This window comes from Chiloscyllium plagiosum, unplaced genomic scaffold, assembly GCF_037043375.1.
Source record: "Chiloscyllium plagiosum isolate Xiang-an unplaced genomic scaffold, Cpla_swu_hap1 HiC_scaffold_30, whole genome shotgun sequence".
NCBI classification, from domain to species: Eukaryota; Metazoa; Chordata; class Chondrichthyes; order Orectolobiformes; family Hemiscylliidae; genus Chiloscyllium; species Chiloscyllium plagiosum.
Genome location: NW_028270168.1, coordinates 22,445,388 through 22,467,621, shown reverse-complemented (window position 1 = coordinate 22,467,621; position 22,234 = coordinate 22,445,388).

The following is a 22,234-nucleotide window of genomic DNA, read 5'->3' as shown; positions in this document are numbered from 1 at the left end:
TCTTTAGAAAAGGAGATTTTTTGTTCTGACCTCGTCTGGTCCATAGCTCTGTGGTTAGCTCTTAAAGACTCTCCAAAATAGCCTAGGATGGGTGCTCAGGTGTAAAGGGGCCTAGAAGGGTCGGATTATGATACCACGGAGGGTGGGAAGCCGTGAATGTAATTGATTGAGGAGTTGGTGGAGAAGCCAAAGGTTAGGGGTGGTTGGTTAAATTCTATATTAAAACAGTAGATTCAGCAGCTTTTAATTCACTACCTTTTCCTTGCTAACTAAAAGGGAAGTCAGAACTCTTTAAATTCTGGACATTGGTTAAATGCCATCAGGTGAATCTTCTTCCTGCACAATTAATGTGTAGTTCGTATATCGGGTTTTCTGATGAGCACCTTTCATACTACATATGGTCTCTGACTAACTGAAGACCTGAAGGTCTGGGCCTATTATCTCAAAGCTTTAGTTCAACTGATCAGCAGTGATGACAGCAAACAGAAGTTTTAAATGTCTAGGGTTGGGCCTAGGATACAGTTTCTTGCTTCATTCATTAGATTGAGCATGTGAACCAAAATACTTGATGTGCTGTTATTGCCTTTGTCCCTTTAAGATATCAACATTCAAGTGAGCCAAATAACTAGATGCTGACAAATGACCACAGGCTCTGCTCTGTAACACTCAAAGCACAGGCTGGGGTCTGGAGAAGATTCTACATTGTAACTATTAGTTTACTGCAATAAGGAGAGATTTAAGGAAAGGGAATTTGTCATAGATTTAGATAATAAGGGAATGTGAATGTACTTCAAGCTTAAGTTTCTTTTGAGAGCTGGTTAATTCACCAGGACCAGCTATGAGTAATATCACCCTGGCAAAGTACAATACAGGCTTTCCTCGGGTTACGAACACCTGACTTATGAACGCCCGTACTTACAAACCGACCTCCATAAAGCCTATTGTTTTAAAAAAAATGGAGTTACATACAATGATTCGTACTAACGAAAGGGCGGACTACTTTGCGTGACGCTCAAAACACTGCGCGTTTTCAGCGGATCATTGGCCCAAGGGAGAACAACGCCACACCATCATCACCATGTTAAGTCAGATCGCGTAAACATTGTTATGTGCATTGTGTTTTGACTTACATTTTTCATGTATTTACCCTGATGTTTTTAAGATATTTAAGATGTTTTAGGTAAATAACTAAGGCAAACATTTGACTACGGCACATTGGCTCAGTGGTTAGCACTGTTGCCTCACAGCACCAGGGACCCAAGTTTGAGTCCAGCCTCAGGCGACTGTCTGTGGGGAGTTTGCACATTCTCCCTGTGTCTGTGTGGATATCCTCCGGGTGCCCTGGTTTCCTCTCACAATCCAAAGATGGGCAGGTTAAGTGAATTGGCCATGCTAAATTGCCCATAGTGTTCAGGAATGTGTAGGTTAGGTGCATTAGTCAGGGGTAAATATAGGGGAGGGGGAATGGGTCTGGGTGGATTACTCTTCGGAGGGTTGGTATGGACTTGTTGGGCTGAAGGGTCTGTTTCCACACTGTAGGAATTCTGTGAAAAACAAAATTGACGCTAGATGTGAATCGTAAGCAACTGTTCTGCCTTATATACAAATTTGACTTACAAACAGATTTAAAAATGGAACTCGTTTGTAACCCGGGGACTTCCTGTAGTTTATCATATAAACGTGTTACTGTAGAATTCCCACCCATTGATAGTCTGTCACATGAAAACCAACCTGCTACAAAGATGTATAACAGAAAACTAACAAAACTAAAGTGAATTCCAGAAGATGCAATGTCTATTAAGAAGGCTATTTTTTCTCTGGAAAAATACAATTTGATTGATTTGATTTGATTTATTGTCACATATACCTAAGTCCAGTGAAAAGTTTTGTTTGCGAGCATTACAGGCAGATCATAGTAAGCAAGGACATGCAGATTATAGGATGAAAAACAATTTGGACAGAGTGAGGTATACAGGTTACATTATGCAGGATCTGCATGAGGCAAGAAAAGCATTAACAAGATTAATATTATTTGAAGTTAGAGAGTCCATTCATGAGTCTACCAACGGCAGGGTAAGAGGCTGTTCTTGAACATGCTGATGCGTGTGTTCAAGCTTATGTTTTTTCTGCCTGGCAGGAGAGGTTGTAGGAGAGCATTACTGGGGTGGGAGGGGTCTTTGATGATGTTGGCAGCCTTTCTGCAGCACTGAGAACTGTAAGTGGATTCCATGGGTGGAAGGTTGGCTTTTGTGATGGTGTGCGCTGTGCGTACAACCTTGTGTAGTTTCTTACAGTCTTGGGCACAGCAGTTGCCGTATCGGGCCATTATGCATCCGGACAGTACGCTTTCTATGGTGCATCTGTAAAAAATTGGTGAGGGTTCTAATGAACATGCCAAATTTCCTGAGCCGCATGAGGAAGAGGAAATATTGTTGTCCCTCCCTGACCATCACATCTATGTAGGAAGTCCAGGACAGGCGGGCGGTTATCGTCACTCCTAGGAACTTGATGCTCTCAACCCTCTTGACCTCCGCTCTGTTGATGTAGATGGGGGCATGGTCTCCCCCTTTCTTTCTGAAGTCAATGATCAGTTCTTTAGTTTTGCAGACCTTGAAAGAGACGTTGTTATCACTGCACCACATCACCAAGCCCTCTATCTCCTTTCTGTATTCTACTCATCATTGTTTGACATCTGTGCCATCACGCTGGTGCCGTCAGTAAATGTGTAGATGGCGTTCATTTGGAATTTGGCTGCACAGTCGTGAGTATACAGGGAGTACAATGGGGGCTGAGAACCCATCCTGGGAATCTTCAGTGTTGAGTGTCATCATGGAGGAGGTGCAGTTGTCTATCTTCACTGATTACGGTCTGTGGGTCAGGAAGCTGAGGATCCAGTTGCAGAAGGCAAGCAGAGACCATGGTCATGGTGTTTTCAGATCAGTCTGGTGAGGATAATGGTGTGGAAGGTGGAGCAGGAGTCTGACATAGATGTCCTTCTTTTCCAGATGTTCCAGGAATGAGTGCAGGGCTAGGGAAATGGCATCTGCTGTGGACCTGTTACGTCGGTAGGCAAACTATAAGGGATTGAGGCAGACTGGGAGACTAGAGTTGATGTAGGCTATGACTAGCCTCTAGAAGCACTTCATGATTATGGAGGTCAGAGCCACTGGTCAGTAGTCATTAAGGCACGTTGCGTGTGCTATTTCAGGTACTGGGATGATGTTGGTCTTCTTGAAGGAGGTGAGGACTTTGGCTTGTAGGAGGGAGAGGTTGAAGATATCAGTAAATACTCCATTAGTTGGTCTGCACAGGATCTGAGTGCATGCCTGTGGACTCCATCCAGGCCTGTCGCTTTCCTTGGTCTGACTCCCATGAAGACTGATCTGACATCTGCAGCAGTGATGGAGGATGCTGGTTTCATTCTGGTCAACATTTCTCAATCAACATCACTAAAATAGATAGTCTGATCATTATCACACTGCTGTTAATGTGATGTTACCATGTGTGATTTTAATGCTGTGTATCCTACATTGTGACACTAATATGGAGATGGAGTTTGAATGAATAGGAAAGGTTTAGAGGGATATGGGCCAAAGGCAGGCAAATCGGACTAATTCAATTTTGGATACCTAGTAAGCAGAGACTAGTTGGATTAAAGGATCTGTTTCTGTGTTGTATGCGCCTCTATAACTAAGGATGAGGAGATTGAGGGAGGGAAGGATGAGGAAGATAGTTTGATTAGAAAAGTAGGATTTTAAGTTTGGTGGAGAGGTTGGGGATATGCTGAAATATCATAATCCTGCAAACTCATGAGCACAGCTCCAACCAATGAAAGAAACATATTAAAACCAGTAGATTCAGAGCATGAGATGAATCTGGTGATATGGGCAGGTACTTTAATTGATGGAATGAGCTAAACTGGAGTTAGAATCACAATTAGCACTGGGGATATTAAGTGAAGGAACAAAGAGATCAGCAAAGGAGGGGTAATGAATGATAATGGATAGAATTGGAGGACGGAGCAACTCAAAAGAGAACTGCTCTCTGGGTTTCCTCTTGTACAATCTTTATACGGAATGACGTTGTCAGTTCCTTAGAACATAGAACATAGAACAGTACAGGCCCTTCAGCCCTCAATGTTGTGCCAACCTTTATTCTACTCTAAGATCAGACTAACTTACATACCTTTCATTGTACTGCCTTCCATGTGCCTACCCAAGAGTCGCTTAAATGTCCCTAATGTATCTGACTCTACTACCACTGCTGGCAATGCATTCATGCATCCACCACTCTCTGTGTAAAGAACCAACCTCTGACATCTCCCCTAAACATTATGCCCCCTCACAATAGCCATTTTTGCCCTGGGAAAAAGTCTATGACTATCCATTCTGTCTATGCTTCTCATCATCATGTACACCTCTATTAAGTCACCTCTCATCCTTCCTCACTCCAATACACAAAGCCTTTGCTCCCTCAATCTTTCTTCATAAGATGTCCCCTCCAGTCCAGGCAGCATCCTGGTAGATCTCCTCTGCACCCTCTCTAAAACTTCCACATCCTTCGTGTAATGAGGCAACCAGAACTGAACACAATATTCCAAGTGTGGTCTAACAAGGGCTCTATGGAGCTCAGCATAACCTCATGGCTCTTAAACTCAATCCCCCTCCTAATGAAGGCCACACACCTTACCCCTTCTTGACAACCCTATCAACTCAGGTGGCAACTTTGAGGGATCTATAGGCAGGGACCCCAAGATTCCTCCACACCGCCAAGAATCCTGCCTTCAAACCCTGTATTCTGCATTCAAATCCACCCTTCCAAAGTGAATTGGTTCACACTTTTACAGTCTGAACTCCATATGCCATTTATCAGCCCAGTTCTCCATCCTGTCAATGTACTGTTGCAACCTACAACAACCCTCCATATTATCTACCACTCTACCAACCTTCGTGTCATCAGCAAACTTTACAAACCCACACTTCCACTTCCTCATCCAAGTCATTTATAAAAATCACAAATAGCAGAGGTTCCAGAACCGATCCCGGCGGAACATCACTGGTCACCGAATTCCAGACTGAATACTTTCCAGCTACCAACACCCTCTGTCTTCTTTGGGCCAGCCAATTCTGTATCCAGACAGCCAGATTTTCCTGTATCCCATGCTTCCTTACTTTCTGAATGAGTCTACCATGGGGAACATTATCAAACGCCTTGCTAAAACCATGTGCACCACATCCACTGCTCTACCTTCATCAATGTGTTTTGTCACATCCTCAAAGAATTCAATAAGGTTTGTGAGGCATGATCTGCCCTTCACAAAGCCGTGCTGACTATCTCTAATCAAACTTTGGTTTTCCAAGTAATCATAAATCCTGTCTCTCAGAATCCTCTCCAATACATTACCCATCACAGATTTGAGACTGATTGGTCTGTAATTCCCAAGGTTTTCCCCCTATTCCCTTTCTTGAACAATCATCTGGCACTACTCCAGTGGACAGTGAGGAAGCAAAGATCATTGCCAAAGGCGCAGCGACTTCTTCCCTCACTTCCAGTAGTATATAACATCTGACCCAGGGGATTTATTTATCCTTATGATTTTCAAAATTTTCCTTCTTAACAACCACACGTTCAAGTATATGAGTCTATTTCACGCTATCCTCAGAAATGTCAAGGTCCCTCTCAGTAGTGAATACTGAAGCAAAGTATTCATTAAGGACGATTTATCTATAGAGTCAGTGTGGGTGGAAGTCAGAAACAGGAAAGGAGCAGTCACTTTATTGGGAGTTTTCTGCAGACCCCCAATAGAAAGAGAGGCACAGAGGAGCAGATTGGGACCTCCTCCAATTCGAGGCACAAGTTCCCTCCACTATCCCTGATCAGCCCTACCTTCACTCTCGCCATCCTTTTGTAAGTGTGGAATGCCTTAGGATTTTTCCTTAATCCTAACCACTAAAGTTATTTCATGCCCTCTGCTAGCTCTCCTCAGTCTATTCTTCGGTTCCTTCCTGGCTACCTTGAAACCCTCTAGAGCCCTGTCTGATCCTTACCTCAAGTAAGTAACTTAAGTAAGCTTTCTTCTTGCTCTTGACTAGATGTTCCACATCCCTTGCGACCCAAGGATCTTTCAACCTACCATCCCTCCCTTGCCTCAGTGGGACAAACCTATCCAGCACTATCAGCTAGTGCTTTCTAATCAACCTCCACATTTCAGTTGTGCACTTCCCTGAGAACATTTATTTTCAATTTAGGCACCCCAGTTCCTGCCTAAAGCATTGTAATTCCCACTCCCCCAATTAATTACTTTCCCATGCTGTCTGCTCCCATCCCTCTTCATGAATATAGTAAAGGTCAGGCAGTTGTGATCACTATCACTGAAATGCTCTCCCACCTGGCATGGTTTGTTGTCAAGCACCAAATCCAATATGGCCTCCCCTCTATTCAGTAGTAGAAAGTGAGGACTGCAGATGGACCACATTATCTACATATTGAGTCAGGAACCCTTTCTGGAAACACCTGACAAAAACTGCTCCATCCAACTATTTGAACTAAGGAGGTTCAATCAATGTTAGGGAAGACGAAGTCACCCCTGACAACAACCTTGTTATTTTAGCACCTTTCCAAAATTTGCCTCCCAATCTGCTCCTCCGTGTCTCTGTTGCTATTAGGGAGTCTGTAGAAAACTCCCAATAAAGTGATTGCTCCTTTCCTGTTTCTGACTTCTGCCCATACTAACTCAGTAGACAAACGCTCCTTGATGACCTCCCTTTCTGCAGAGATACTATTCCTGATTAGCAATGCCACTCCTCCACCTCTTTTAGCTTGCCTACTATTCCTTTTGAAACATCTAAACTCTGGAACATCCAACAACCATTCCTACCCCTGTGATATCCAAGTCTCCCGTAATGGCCACAACATCACAGTTCCAAGTACTGATCCATTCTCTGAGTTCATCACCCTTATTCCTGATACTTATTACATTAAAATAGACACACTTCAACCCATCACTCTGACTGAACATTTGCCCTTTCAAGTGCCTATCCCTCCTCACAGACTCTCTGCACTCTGTATCTAGCTATTCACTACCTACTCCATCAGCTGATCCATAGCTCCGGTTCCACTCCTCCCCTCGCCAATCTAATTTAAACCTTCCCAAGGCCCGAGGAGTTCTAGCAAACCTCCTGCCCAGGATATTGGTGCCCGTGCAGTTCAGATGCAACCCCTCTTCCCTGTACAGGTCCCACCTTTCCCAGAATGTATCCCAATAACCCACATATCTGAAACCCTCCCTCCTGCACCAGCTCTGCAGCCACGTGTTCATCTGCACTCGCTCTCTATTCATACTAGCTATTCATACTAGTATGTGGCACCGATTGCAATCCTGAGATTACTACTCTGCTCGTCCTGCCTTATAGCTTTCAACCTAACTGCTGTTGCCACTTCTGATGACCCTTCAATCAACTTGACCATCAAGACTGTAGTCATTTTTTCCTCTTAATTGAAACAAAGCCCTTTTGTACTCACTGCATATAAAATGTCAGTGTAAAGACATAACCAACCTTACACATATAACTAATTCTTCCAGCATTTTACGTTCTCTTGATTCAGGCTTACAGTCTAGCTGTCTAAACTAACAACACAATGATATTTAAAAGATTTCATTCATTCCATTATCAATCACTCCTGTTTTCCCTCAAGTCCCCTTTCAAGCTATAGCTCAGATATCTCAATTACAAAGTGACAGACAAACAAAATGTATATATTACATCAAGAAAGAATTATCTGTGGAGAACTGACGTTCGGAATAATAGTAAAATATGTCAGAAAATCATCAAGTATCAGATTGTTTTCAGAGTTGAAATATTGTTTTCTTCACTAATGGTTGACAGTTTCTTGTCAAGTTTCTCCCCCTCAAAATATCTCCATTTAAACAGTCAACCTGCTTCCATTATCATTTCTATCCACAACCCTGATGTGATGAGTAAGTAGAATTAGTCAAACGTTTCAAGGCATTGAATTGGGCAAAGGCCTACAATTTTGATTGTTACAAGTGCTTTTCTGGATTACTGAGCTGTATATCCTTCGAGTGGGATTCCACAGGGATTCTGATCAGTGAGTAAATCCACGTACCTTCAATTTAATGCAGGTAGCGTGCGAATTCACACTGTCTATTCTTTTGAAAGTTTACTGTCTGCAGGCAACATTAATGTTATCATACATTGATTGCAATATTAGCAGGGATTCCAAAGTTGTAGCTTCTGAGCATCACTCAAACTTTCACTGCACTGGTTAAATCAAATGGGAAGGGACATGGTGGTTGGGATAAATGATGGCACTCATGCAGGAAGTAAGTTTCTCCGGGAAAGTGGTGTAGAATGGCACAGCATGAGTTAAAACTGTCTCTAAGGCTTCATATTGTGAAATGAAGACCTTCGTGGAAGAGTTGGAAAATAGAAGTGATGTCTACCATCTATAGGGAGATGACTTCCTCCCCCTCCGCCCAGATATTGGAAGCTGATAGGTTTGGTGGTCAATGCCAGGCGCCAATCCCACAAATCTTGATTTAGAGCCACAAGAAAGTCAATGAGTGATAAAGATCAATGAATTCATTTTCAAATGTCATAACCTATCAACTGCAACTGCTGCTTCAGTCACTGCTTAAATAACCATAGACCATTTGACATTCTAACCTACTGACAACTTTTATCCATCAGTCTTCACATTCATTTACTGCACCTTCCTCTCATACACCTGGCACTGTTACAAAAACCATACCCACTTTGTACAGCTAGCACACAATGCCAACTGTTCAACATGGCAACCACATCAGCCAAACAGATTACACAACACTCACTCATGGACATGTTCTTTCTTGGAAGACAAGACGGTACACCACAGGAGACAATAGAAGCTAATTAGAGCACTTAAATGTCCTAATCATCATGGAGTAGAGGAATTCTGTGAATTATGCGATGAAGCAAACATCTCCGTTCCAACTCTCATAGAGACAGATGCATTAAGGTTCTTCTCCATAGTCATCTTCAGAACCACAGAATCAGCCATGATCACATTGAATGGCAGAGCAAGTTCAACAGGTCATATAGCCTACTCTTGCTCCTACATCTTACGTTCACCAGCAGTGTACTCTTTGCCCTACTCTGAGGTTAGAAGTTGGCAGATTTAAGAAGAGATATGTTCATGGATACTTCACATGTTTTTCACAGAATTTACTGAATTTCTGGACAAGTCTGTGTTTTTCTGAAAGTCCTTCTCCTCCCTAATCTAGCAACTTGTCCTGTCCTGTATGAACTCTGTCCAAACCATACTATATTCCAAGGGAAGTACCAACAAGGGCAAGAAGAACTGTGTGCAACTGATTTGCATCAATGTATTGAGATCAGTGAATGATCTTTCAACCTCACTCCTTGTAGACCTCTGAAACATGAAACCAATACCAAAAATACCAAACGCTTGTGGAATCATCGCAAGGACAAGAAGAGTTGCACAGTGACTAACCTGGAAGTAGTTGAACCTTGAAATGGCATTGGTAGAGGGGAGGGGAGGTTGTGGAGCCGAGGCATCCCTTCTTACTCCTGAAGGTGTATAGAGGGTAACAGCAGGCACTAGCTGGAGCATGGAGCTCAATCATTGTACAAATGGCACCAAACAAGCAAATTGACATTATGGTCTGCCTGTTTTGGAAAGTTAGAGAAGATATTTATTGTGTGCACACTACTGATACAGCTTTGGCTGCCATGCACCCCTCATGCTGGCAGGTGAGACTAGATTGGTTGGGATATCTGGTCAGCATGGACGGGTTGGACTGAAGGGTCTGTTTCCGTGCTGTATCTCTCTATGACTCTATGACTCTATGACTCTATGTGCACCATTTTTGAGATCGAAGGGATTTGTAACACTGAAAAATGAGTGTCAATGAGCCCAGTTTTTGATTGCAGGATTTGTGAAATTTTTCTTTTAATCATGACCTTTGACTGCAGTTTCACCCTTTCTATTCTATCAAAAGCCCTCTGAGACAAGTGTGAAGTATGATATTACTATAATATATCACTATACTTAATCTCTAGCTGGAATAATTTACCGCACAACAGGGATATTGTGAGCTGGTGATTATTCAGACACACATAAATTGCGAGAATTGCTAGTGAGCACAAAGTTTTCCCATTATTCTCCAATGGAATGAAAATTCATTGATTTCAAAGGATGTATGGCATCATGTAGTATCAGGCAGTAACATGAAGAGTTCCTTCACAAAAGCAGCCAGCAATGAGACATCAAATACGAAGGAATCATTCTGACTGATTTAATACTGAATGGTTGCTTTCAATTTAACATCCTTTGATAGGGTACAACATCTAATAGTCACTGTTGATAGTTCATGAGGAGAAATGTATGTGGAACTCTTTGATATCACATGTATTACAATTCCTTACTAAACCACATAATAGATCCATTAAGGCTGCTGTTCAATTCTGCAACACAACATTGTGAACCACTTATCATTCTCTGCTCTTCTCTTCCCTCCTGATGATATAGGCTCAGATTTTCACAGGGTCAGGTCGACACCAAAATCATTTAACATGGCAGGCAGGGACCTCATTCCAGGACTCCTGTCTCATTCCTGGTGCCAGAAATTTCCAAGACCTAGCCTGCACTCTGCACTCCCACACTGGCTTGTTATATCGCAGGGGAAGACATCTCATAACCCACTGCAAATGTTTTTGAAATAAGTCCGCTTCTGTGGGCTTCATAGACTGTCAGTAAAGTCAAGTATGATCATCTAAATAAACATGCAGAGAGGGACGAAAAAGTTCACAGATTAACCTTTAGACAAAAAGTCCCAGAAATAATAACATATGGTAACCTCATTAAAGTAGCAATCAAGCAAAGGAAGCAACCTGTGCCTTGCTATCACATCTGTGACAACTTCCAAATGTCCCAAAATGCTTCACAAATAATGAAATATCTTTCAACATTGTCATTGTTATGATGTGTGGGGAAAACAGTTTGCCACAGGAAGTTCCCACAACGAGTATGGATATGATGTATTTCTTTATCATGTTAATTAAGGGGTACTCATTGGCCCAGGATATCCTGAAATATTTCCACACTTTTCTTCAAAATAGTGCTATGGAAGCTTTAACATCCAGTCAGGAGGAGAAGCAATGGAACTGCATTTCCCATTCAAAAAATGTGTGGCTCAGGAAACTCCAGAACCTTTGGTGGATCTGGATTTACATCGTTCTCAGAGATACATTATGTCTGATTAAATGGGTTGAAAGCAATGTCACATTTACTGATAAAAAATACAATAACTGCAGGTATTTAATATCATACAGTTACTTAGCACAGAAATAGACCCTTCAGTCCAACTCATCCGTGCTGACCAGATATCCTAAATTAATCTAGTCCCATTTGCCAGCATTTGGCCCATATCGCTCTAAACGCTTCCTATTCATGTACCCATCCAGATGCCTTTTAAATGTTGTAATTGTGTCAGCCTCCACCAATTTTCTCTGATATGTCATTCCATACACACACCACCCTCTGCATGAAGAAAATGTCCCCTCGGTTCCTTTTACACCATTCCCCTTTCACATTAAACCTATATCCTCTAGTTTTGAACTTTCCTGCCCTGGGAATAAAAACCTTGGTTATTCACCTATTCATGCCTCTCATAATTTTATAAATCTCCATGTGAGAATGGAAAATTGAGCTGTGTTTCTGATTATTTCCTAAAGACAGGGTTTACTGAGACATGAAATATAAGCACTTGCAGAAAAGAAATGACAGACTATTTTACCAAATAAACATGAAACTGCAAGGTAAGATGGATGAATTCAAGATTATCAATGGGTTTGATAAGGTAGACATAGAGAAGATGTTTACACTTGCATTGGAGACAGAGGCAGAAAATTACAGTGGGGTGGGGGCAGATGCTTAATCTCCCTGAAAGGAAAATCAGCAGTGAGCTGCTGGAAGGGAATGAAACCCAGTCACAGCCATAGCTCAAGATATCACCTCAGCATGGGACTTTCTGGTGCTCAATCAGGGAGACGTCCCATCCTTGGGAGCTGCCAGCTAATCTGATTTGAGTGGCAGATTCATCACAATCGACAATGCCAGCACTCAGTACTGGGCACTGTCAGGACAGCCGAAAGAATCTGGAGGAGGACTCTGGCTGCCCCAAGAAGTGAAGTTCTGGGATTTTAGGGCAAGGAAAGATCTTACAGCTCAGGGAAGAGGGAGAGGTGGTGGGGAGCGCTGAATAATGGATGGGGTGGCATATCAGAGGATGGCACCTCCAAAACACACAGGATACCTTCTAAAAGAGGGGTGCACAGGACCATAGGATATAGGAGCTGAATTAGGCCTTTCAGCCCATCGACTCTGCTCTGCTTGACTGATATCTCAACCCTATTCTCCTGCCTTCTCTCTGTAACCCCTCCTGACCCTGTTCATGTAGGTGTATAAAAACAGCCTGCTTGCTCCTGTCCGGCTGCCAAATGTTGTCCTGGGCAGCTTAGTATCAGGGTTAATCAAAACTTTTAACAAGCTCAGTGTCATAGAGATGTACAGCATGGAAATAGACCCTTCGGTGCAACCCATCCATGCCGACCAGATATTCCAAATCAATCTAGTCCCACTTGCCAGCACCCGGCCCATATCCCTCCAAACCCTTCCTATTCATATACCCATCCAAATGCCTCTTAAATGTTGCAATTGTACCAGCCTCCACCATTTCATCTGGCAGCTCATTCCATACCCGTACCACCCTCTGCATGAAAAAGTTGCCCCTTAGGTCCTTTTTATATCTTTCCCCTCTCACCCTAAACCTATGCCCTCTAGTTCTGGACTCCCCGCCCCCGGGGAAAAGACTTTGTCTATTTATCCTATCCATGCCCCTCATAATTTTGTAAACCTCGAGAAGGTCACCCCTCAGCCTCCGACACTCCAGGGAAACCAGCCCCAGCCTGTTCAGCCTCTCCCTATAGCTCAAATCCTCCAACCCTGGCAACATCCTTGTAAATCTTTTCTCAACCCTTTCAAGTTTCGCAACATTTTTCTGATAGGAAGGAGACCAGATTTGCACACAATATTCCAACAGTGCCTAACCAATGTTCTATACAGCTGCAACATGACCTCCCAACTCTTGTACCCAATACTCTTACCAATAAAGGAAAGCATACCAAACGCCTTCTTCACTATCCTATTGACCTGCGACTCCAATTTCAAGGAGTTTTGAACCTGCACTTTAAGGTCTCTTTATTCAGCAACACTGCCTTGGACCTTACCATCAAGTGTATAAGTTCTGCTAAGATTTGCTTTTCCAAAATGCAGGACCTCGCATTTATCTGAATTTAACTCCATCTGCCACTTCTCAGTCCATTGGCCCATCTGATCAAGATCCTGTTGTAATCTGAGGTAACCCTCTTCACTGTCCACTACACCTCTAATTTTGGTGTCATCTGCAAATTTACTTACTGTATCTCTTATGCTCGCATCCAAATCATTTACGTAAATGATGAAAAGTAGAGGACCCAGCACCGATCCTTGTGGCATTCCACTGGTCACAGGCCTCCAGTCTGAAAAACAACCCTCCACCACCACCCTCTGTCTTCTACCTTTGAGCAAGTTCTGTATCCAAATGGCTAGTTCTCCCTGTATTCCATGAGATCTAACCTTGCTAATCAGTCTCCCATGAAGAAACTTGTTGAATGCCTTACTAAAGTCCATATAGATGACATCTACCGCTCTGCCCTCATCAATCTTCTTTGTTACTTCTTAAAAAAACTCAATCAAGTTTGTGAGACATGATTTCCCACACACAAAGCCATGTTGACTATCCCTAATCAGTTCTTGCCTTTCCAAATACATGTGCATCCTGTCTCTCAGGTTTCCCTCCAACAACTTGCCCACCACCGATGTCAGGCTCACCGGTCTATTGTTCCCTGGCTTGTATTACTGCCCTTCTTAAACAGTGGCACCACGTTTGCCAACCTCCAGTCTTCCGACACCTCACCTGTGACTATCGATGATACAAATATCTCAGCAAGTGACCCAGCAATCACTTCTCAACTTCCCACAGATTTCTCGGGTACACCTGATCAGGTCCTGGGAATTTATTCACCTTTACCCGTTTCAAGACATCCAGCACTTCCTCCTCTGTAATCTGGACATTTTGCAAGATGTCATCATCTATTTCCCTACAGTCTATATCTTCCATATCCTTTTCCACAGTAAATACTGATGCAAAATATTCATTTAGTATCTCCCCCATTTTCTCCAGTTCCACACAAAGGCCGCCTTGCTGATCTTTGAGGGGCCCAATTCTCTCCCTAGTTACCCTTTTGTCCTAAATATATTTGTAAAATCCCTTTGGATTCTCCTCAATTCTATTTGCCAAACTGGATTGAATATTTATTAATTTCCATATGCTGGGGAGGCTGCTGATTTCAACACCTATCTTATATAATCCTCCAAACTATGTGTTCAGCTTGGGGGTGGTGGATGGGAATGTAATCAATGCCTACCCTCCCATTTTATGTGCTTTCTACTGAAACACAACTACCAGGGTCATGTGTTATCCATCCTCAGAACTAAGGGTTGTAATTACAAGATTGTCACGGAATAAACCCAATGGAAATAAAATCAGGAGAGATCTCTTTACCCGGAGAGTGATTAGAATGTGAAACATTTCAAAGTGAGGCGTAGCTGAGGTGACCAAGAAAGCTTTATTCAAAAGTATTGCAAGACACATTTGAGGAAAAAAGCAATGGAATAATTTAGAATAGCGTTAGGATGGAGTGCAGTGGAACAAAGTTCATGTGGAGCATAAGCACCAGCGGTGGGCAGGTTATGAGCTGCATGACCTATTTTTAAGCTGCAAAAATATGTAAATTTAGATAAAGGAAGAAATAATTAAATTTAAATAATTTCTTGCATGACCTGAGGAGATGACAAAACATTTTATATCCAATTAATTATTTTTGAAGTGCAGTCATCGTTGTGATGTAGAAAATGTTGAAACCAATTTGTGTGCAACTCAGTCCCACCCACAAACATGATAATGTCCATATAATCCATTTTAATAATATTGTTAACGTTGAATATTGGCCAAGTTCCTGGGGCGAAAGCCTCTGCTCTCCCTCAGACTATCGAAAGATACTTCAGTGCTTGAGACACATTAAGCTACCAAATCAAATTATGTTCTCTCTGATGTTGTCAGGTTAAACAGTTAGAAATTAGGGTTTGGAGCCAGGCTGAAGTCTGATGATGTCAAAATGGCAGAAAATGGCTTAACTGCAGAATGAATTGAAGATGACAAGTTTAATTAAACAGTTCCTTAAGTTCATTGTGAAAGATGCCTTGAGGAGGCAGCCAGCTGTGAGATGAATACCATCATAAAATGCTGTCCGTCTTGGCTCAATTGGTTGCTCTCTTGTCTGTGAGTCAGTAACTGGCAGATCCTAATCATTCTTCAAGGACTTTAGCGTTTCATGCAGCACTGAAGGAAGTACACTGTCAGAGATGCCATCTATCAGAAACAACACTAAACCAAGATCCTGCCTGACCTCACAGGTGAATGTAAAAGATCCTGTAACATGATTTATAAAACAGCAGTGCAGTTTTCCCCTATATCCTGGCTAATATTCATCCTCAAATAACAGATGATCAGGAATAGGAGCAGGAGGAGGCAATAGGGCTCCTCCTCTCTGCTCTACCATTCAGTAAGGTCGTGGTTGATATTATTCTTCAACTCTATTTCCCTACTCAAGTGCTGCATTGAATTCTCGTCTATGGGTTTTTAAAAAAATGGCTACTGTGTTGTCTCCACCACATCAATGTTGGACCCAGAGAGCTAACACAGTTCATGCAGAAAAAGCAGCTGGACCTCTTCCATGTCATGATCTCTATTACTACCTCACAATGCATAAAGAAATGCAGTTGGGACAGGATGAGGTCCTCAACTGAACAGTTCAAGGCCTCTGAGGGCCCAAGGGTATAAGGCCACCCAACATCTACACTGCCTCATCAAACTTTAGGTAGTTCTGGGAAAGGTGGGAAGTCAGCAGAACAGCCGGTCCCCAACTTAAAACCCACTAGTGGGGAACATAGAATCCATGGAAAAATTGGACTGACCATTGTCTTAAAGATTTTTAATGACTGAGCATCTACAGCTCCCCAAGATAAAGAATCCAGGAAGTTTGTGGAGTAGATATATCTCCACGAATAAGAAAAATGCCAAAGGATGGAACTACTATTGACGGTTCACATGAAATGCTGAAGAAAGTGTCAAACTTTACTTAAAAGAAAAAAAAGTCTATAATTATGCAAAGGCAAGCTGCATGTCAGAAAACTTGATGGAATATAACAAAGCAAAGAATAATCAAAAATGTAATGAAGGATGAGAAGTTAGAGCATGAGAGAAAGCTAGCCAGAAATATAAAAAACAATAGTAAGAGATCCCATAAATTAAAAATAAGACAAGTCAACAAAGTGAGCAATAGTCCTATAGAATATGACACTACAGAATAAATAGTAGAACGTAAGGAAATGGCAGGTGAGTTGAGGAAGTATTTTGCATCAGTCATCACTTTAGAATATACAAGTAACATCCCAGGTACAGTGATAAATCATGAAATGGAAGAGTTAGAGCAACTCAGGAAAATCACAACCACCATACTGAGCAAACTGTTGGAGCTGCCAAGTGTCTGGGTCTGATGGACTTCATTCGAGGACTGGGAAAAAAAGTGATTCGTGAAATAGTTGGTACATTGGTTTTAATTTCCAAGGCTCCCTTGATCCTGGGACAGTCCCATTAGATGGAATACAGCAAACTTTATTCAAAAAGCAGGGAGACAAAAAACAGGAGCAACTGTTACTCTCCTAACAGAACAGTTAGCATGGCAAAAGCCCACAGAGTTAAAACTACACGATGAGATGGAAAAACCATTGGAGGCACAGCAAGACTACAAGATGTACCACAATGCAATGCATGTGAGAGTTAAAAATGTAAATATTATTAGCAATCAACCAACTTCACTTTTGAGACTCAATGAATGTCCCGACCTGAACTACATCAGAACAGTTGGTGGGGTGGGGTTGATTGACAATATAGTTATGTAAGTGAATGCAAATGAGTTAACCATCACAAAAAAGCCTGCAGGGAGATGTTGCAAGATGTCAAGCTTTTGAAGTCATGATTTGGAGATGCCGGTGTTGGACTGGGGTGTACAAAATTAAAAATCACACAACACCAGGTTATAGTCCAACAGGTTTAATTGGAAGCACACTAGCTTTTGGAGCGTCGCTCCTTCATCACGCGATAGTGGAGGGCTAAATTCTATCACAGAATTTATAGCAAAAATTTACAGTGTGATATAACTGAAATTATACATTGAAAAATTGATTGTCTGTTAAGCCTTTCATCTGTTAGAAGTAGTGGAGGTGTGAGGAATGTCTTGGTGAAGTGCTCATCCTCGTTGATAATGTGTTGCAAGCTTTTGAAGATTCTTGTTATACTGCCACTACTCATTCTAATGATGTCATATACATTCTGTGAGTTGAGACAAGGAATTTTACACCACCTTTCAGAGAGAACAGATGTAACTATAGCTCCCCAAGGTCCTTGTATGTAAGCCTCATCAACTGTAATTTAGCTTATTGCTATCATGCAATTCTTGGGTGGCAGTGTATTTTGTCAAACAGCCCTTACTCATTCCCATGTGCTCATTCCCACCTCTAGGTACTGTGAGCAGTCACCTGAGAAGATATCATAGAGAAACAGATACAGGAGTAGGTCCTTCAGCCCATCCACTACTAAACACGATCATAGTTGATTTTCTGTTACTATGCCATTCTACCATCCGTGCCTCTTGAAGCTCTTAGTCTCAAGAAATATATCCACTTCACTTTTAAAATTTAGTTCTCTGGGATGTAAATCATTTAGGATTGAAATGAGGAAACATTTCTTCACCCAGAGAGTGGTGAGCTTGTGGAATTCTCCTGCATAGAAAGTGGTCAAGGGCAAGACGTTGTAAGATTTCAAGAAGGGGTTGGGGATTTAACGCTTGGGGCTAAAGTAATCAAAATATAGGCGGGGGGGGGGGGGGGCAAACCAGAAACAGGCTATTGAAATCAAAAGAACTGTGGATGCTGTAAATCAGAAACAAAAAACAGAAATTGCTGGTAAACCTCGGCAGGTCTGGCAGCCTCTGTGGAGAGAAATCAGAGTCCAGTGACCAGTTCTGAGGACAGGTCACTCAACATGAAATACGATTAAGCAGAGCAGACTCAAAGGGCTGAATGGCCTACGTTTCACTGTTAAATATATTCAATGACCTGGCCTCCCCAGTTTTCTTTGGTAGCAAGTTCCACCAGTTCACCAGCCTCTACGTGAAGATATTTCTCCGCATCTCCATCTGAAGTGGTCGACCGCATATCCTGAGACCACGCTACCTGACACCGTGGTCAAGTGAAATGTCATCCCTGCATCCAGTCTGACTAGCCATACAGAATGCTTTATGTTTCAATTACATTTCCTTTCATTCCTCTAATTTCCAGAGTATACAGGTCCAGTTTACTCAATTTCTCCTCATATGACAAGCCTGCCATTCCAAGAATCATTTTGGTCAACATCCACTGCACTGTCTCTATGAGTATAACCTTTCTCGGGTAAGGGGACTAAACAATCACAATTATTAAGTTCTTTTGATTGCAAAATAGTAACATCATGGCTTAATTTAACATTTTGACAAAATCTAACTGATTGTGAGGATTAAACTACAATATATAAATTATTAGTCATACATCACAAGGGATCGTTGATATCTCTCTCCATCAGAGACTCAAGAGTTGATTATTCATGGCTTGAGACAGCACCACTGCACAAGCATGGGACAAGGCAAAGATATAGGTTTCCACAAACTACCACAGCAAGAAGACTGAACCTGCAAACAGCGAGAAGATTGAACCTGCATTGTCATAGAGTCATAGAGATGTCCAACTCGCCCATGCCAACCAGATATCCCAACTGAATCTAGTCCCACCTGCCAACACCTGACCCATATCCCTCCAAACCCTTCCTATTCATGTACCCATCCAGATGTCTTTTAAATGTTGCAATCGTACTCGCCTCCACCACTTCCTCTGGGCTTTTGGCCAAAACATCTATTTTTCTGCTCCTTGGATGTTGCCTGACGGGCTGTGCTTTTCCAGTACCACTCTAATCTTGCCCACATCCTCTGGCAGCCCATTCCACATACACACCACCCTCTCCATGAAAACATTGTCCCTTAGGTCTCTTTTATGTCTTTCTCCTCTCACCCGAAACCTATGCCCTCTATTTATGGACACCCCCACCCCAGGGAAAAGACCTTGTCTATTTACCCTATCCATTCCCCTCATGATTTTATAAAGCTCAATGATGTCACCTCTCAGTCTCTAACGTTCCAGGGAAAACAGTCCTAGCCTATTCAACTCCTCCCATAGCTAAATCCCCAGGACCGGATCAAGTGTACCCTAGAACTCTGTGGGAAGCTAGGGAAGTGGTTGCTGGGCCTCTTGCTGAGATATTTATTTCATTGATAGTCACAGGTGATGTGCCAGAAGACTGGAGGTTGGCTAATGTGGCGGCACTGTTTAAGAAAGGTAGTAAGGACAAGCCAGGGAACTATAGACCAGTGAGCCTGACGTTGTTGGTGGGCAAGTTGTTGGAGGAAGTCCTGAGGGACAGGATGTACATGTATTTGAAAAGGCAAGGACTGATTAGGGATTGTCAACATGGCTTTGTGCGTGGGAAATCATATCTCACAAACTTGATTGAGTTTTTTGAAAAAGTAACAAGGAGGATTGATGAGGGCAGAGTAGTAGATGTGATCTATATAGATCAGCAAGCCGTTTGACGAGGTTCCCCATAGGAGACTGGTTACCAAGGTTAGATCTCACGGAATACAGGGAGAACTAGCCATTTGGATACAGAACTGGCTCAAAAGTAGAAGACAGAGGGTGGTGGTGGAGGGTTGTTTTTCAGACTGGAGGCCTGTGACCAGTGGAATGTCACAAGAATTAAACTTTTCATCATTTGTATAAATGATTTGGATGTGCGCTTAAGAGATATAGTTAGTAAGTTTGCAGGTGGCCCTAAAATTGGAGTTGTAATGGACACAGCGAAGAAGGTTAGCTCAGATTACAACAGGGCCTTGATCAGATGGGCCAATGGGCTGAGAAGTGGCATATGGAGTTTAATTTAGGTAATTGTGAGGTGCTGCATTGGGGAAATCTTAGCAGAACTTAGACACTTAATGGTAAGGTCCTAGTGAGTGTTGCTGAACAAAGAGACCTTGGAGCGCAGGTTCATAGCTCCTTGAAAGTAGAGTCGCAGGTACATAGGATAGTGAAAAAGGCGTTTGGTATGCTTTCCTTTATTGGTCAGAGTATTGAGTACAGGAGTTGGGAGGTCATGTTGCGGCTGTACAGGACATTGGTTATGCAACGTTTGGAATATTGCATGCAATTCTGATCTCCTTCCTATCAGAAAGATGTTGTGAAACCTGAAAGGGTTCAGAAAAGATTTATAAGGATGTTGCCAGGGTTGGAGGATTTGAACTATAAGGAGAGGTTGAATAGGTTAGGGCTGTTGTTCCTGGAGCATGGGAGGCTGAGGGGTGACTTTATAAAGGTTTATAAAATCATGAGGGGCATGATTAGAGTAAATAGACAAGGTCTTTATCTCTGTGATGGGGGAGTCCAGAACTAGAAGGCAAAGGTTTAGGGTGAGAGAGGAAAGATACAAAAGAGACCTAAGGGGCAACATTTTCATGCAGAGAGTGGTGCATGCGTGGCAAGGGCTGCCAGAGGAAGTGATGGAGGCTGGTACAATTGCAACATTTAAAACCCATCTAGATGGATATATTAATAGGAAGGATTTGGAGAGATATGGGCCGGGTACTGGCAGGTGGGACTAGATTGGGCTGGGATATCTGGTCGGCATGGAAGGATTGGACTGAAGGGTCTGTTTCCATGCTGTACATCTCTCTGACTCTATGACTCTAAATCCTCCAACCCTGGCAACATCCTTGTAAATCTTTTCTGAAGCCTTTCAAGTTTCACAACATCCTTCTGATAGGAAGGAGAACAGAATTGCATGCAATATTCCAAAAGTGGCCTAACCAATGTCCTGTACAGCCGTACCATGACCTCCCAACCCCTGTACTCAATACTCTGACCAAATTACAAATGTATTATTATACATAAAATTAAAAAAGAACAGGATACACTGAAAAGAAATGTATTTGAAAATTATTTTATTACATTTCAGCTTTTACCTTAATCCCTGTGACTACGCCAATCTTTAGTTCGCTGTCTGTAAAATGATTAAAAAGTGAACCATGATCAGTCCTTCCATTTGTTGGCTTAATATAGGAGATTTTCTATGTTGCTGACAGCTTTGCCTGCTTGATAACATTACAGCTGCTGGATGTTGGAGCTCCTTCATATTTAGTGCCAGATTTAAGTTTTTTCCCCAGGGTGAAGGGCTCAATTTCTAGGGACCCAGGTTTGAGGTATGTGGGGTGGAAATTTTAAAAGAGATTTGCGAGGCATGTTTTTCACACAAAGGGTAGTGAGTGCCTGGAATGCATTGCCAGAGGAGATGGTGGAAGCAGACATGAACAGATGTCAGAGGTAGATTCTTTACTTAGACAGTAGTAAGAGCATAGAATGCCCTGCCTGTAACAGCAGTAGAGTCACCAACATCAAGGGCATCTAAATGGTCATTGGATAAACATATGGATGATAATGGAATAGTATAGATTAGATTAGCTTTAGATTGGTTTCATAGGTCAGTGCAACTTTGAGGGCCGAAGGGCCTGTACTGTGCTGTAATGTTCTCTACTATACTATACAATAGCAGTATTCAAGAAGCACCTGAATGAATACATGAATAGGAAGGGAATAGAGGGATACAGATCCTGTAAGTGAAGACAATTTTAGTATGGAAGGGCAAAATGTGTTGGCATAATCTTGGAGGGTTAAAGGGCCTGTTCCTATTCTGTATTGCTCTTTGTTCTTGTTTTATGTCAAGAAAGGTGAAATCCACAGCGCAGATCTTTCTTCAATGTCAGGATAGAGTTTCACCTGTCATCATTGACAACGAAATTCAGGCCAATATTTAAATAATGCAGAGCAATCAATTCCTAATTTCCAGACCAATATC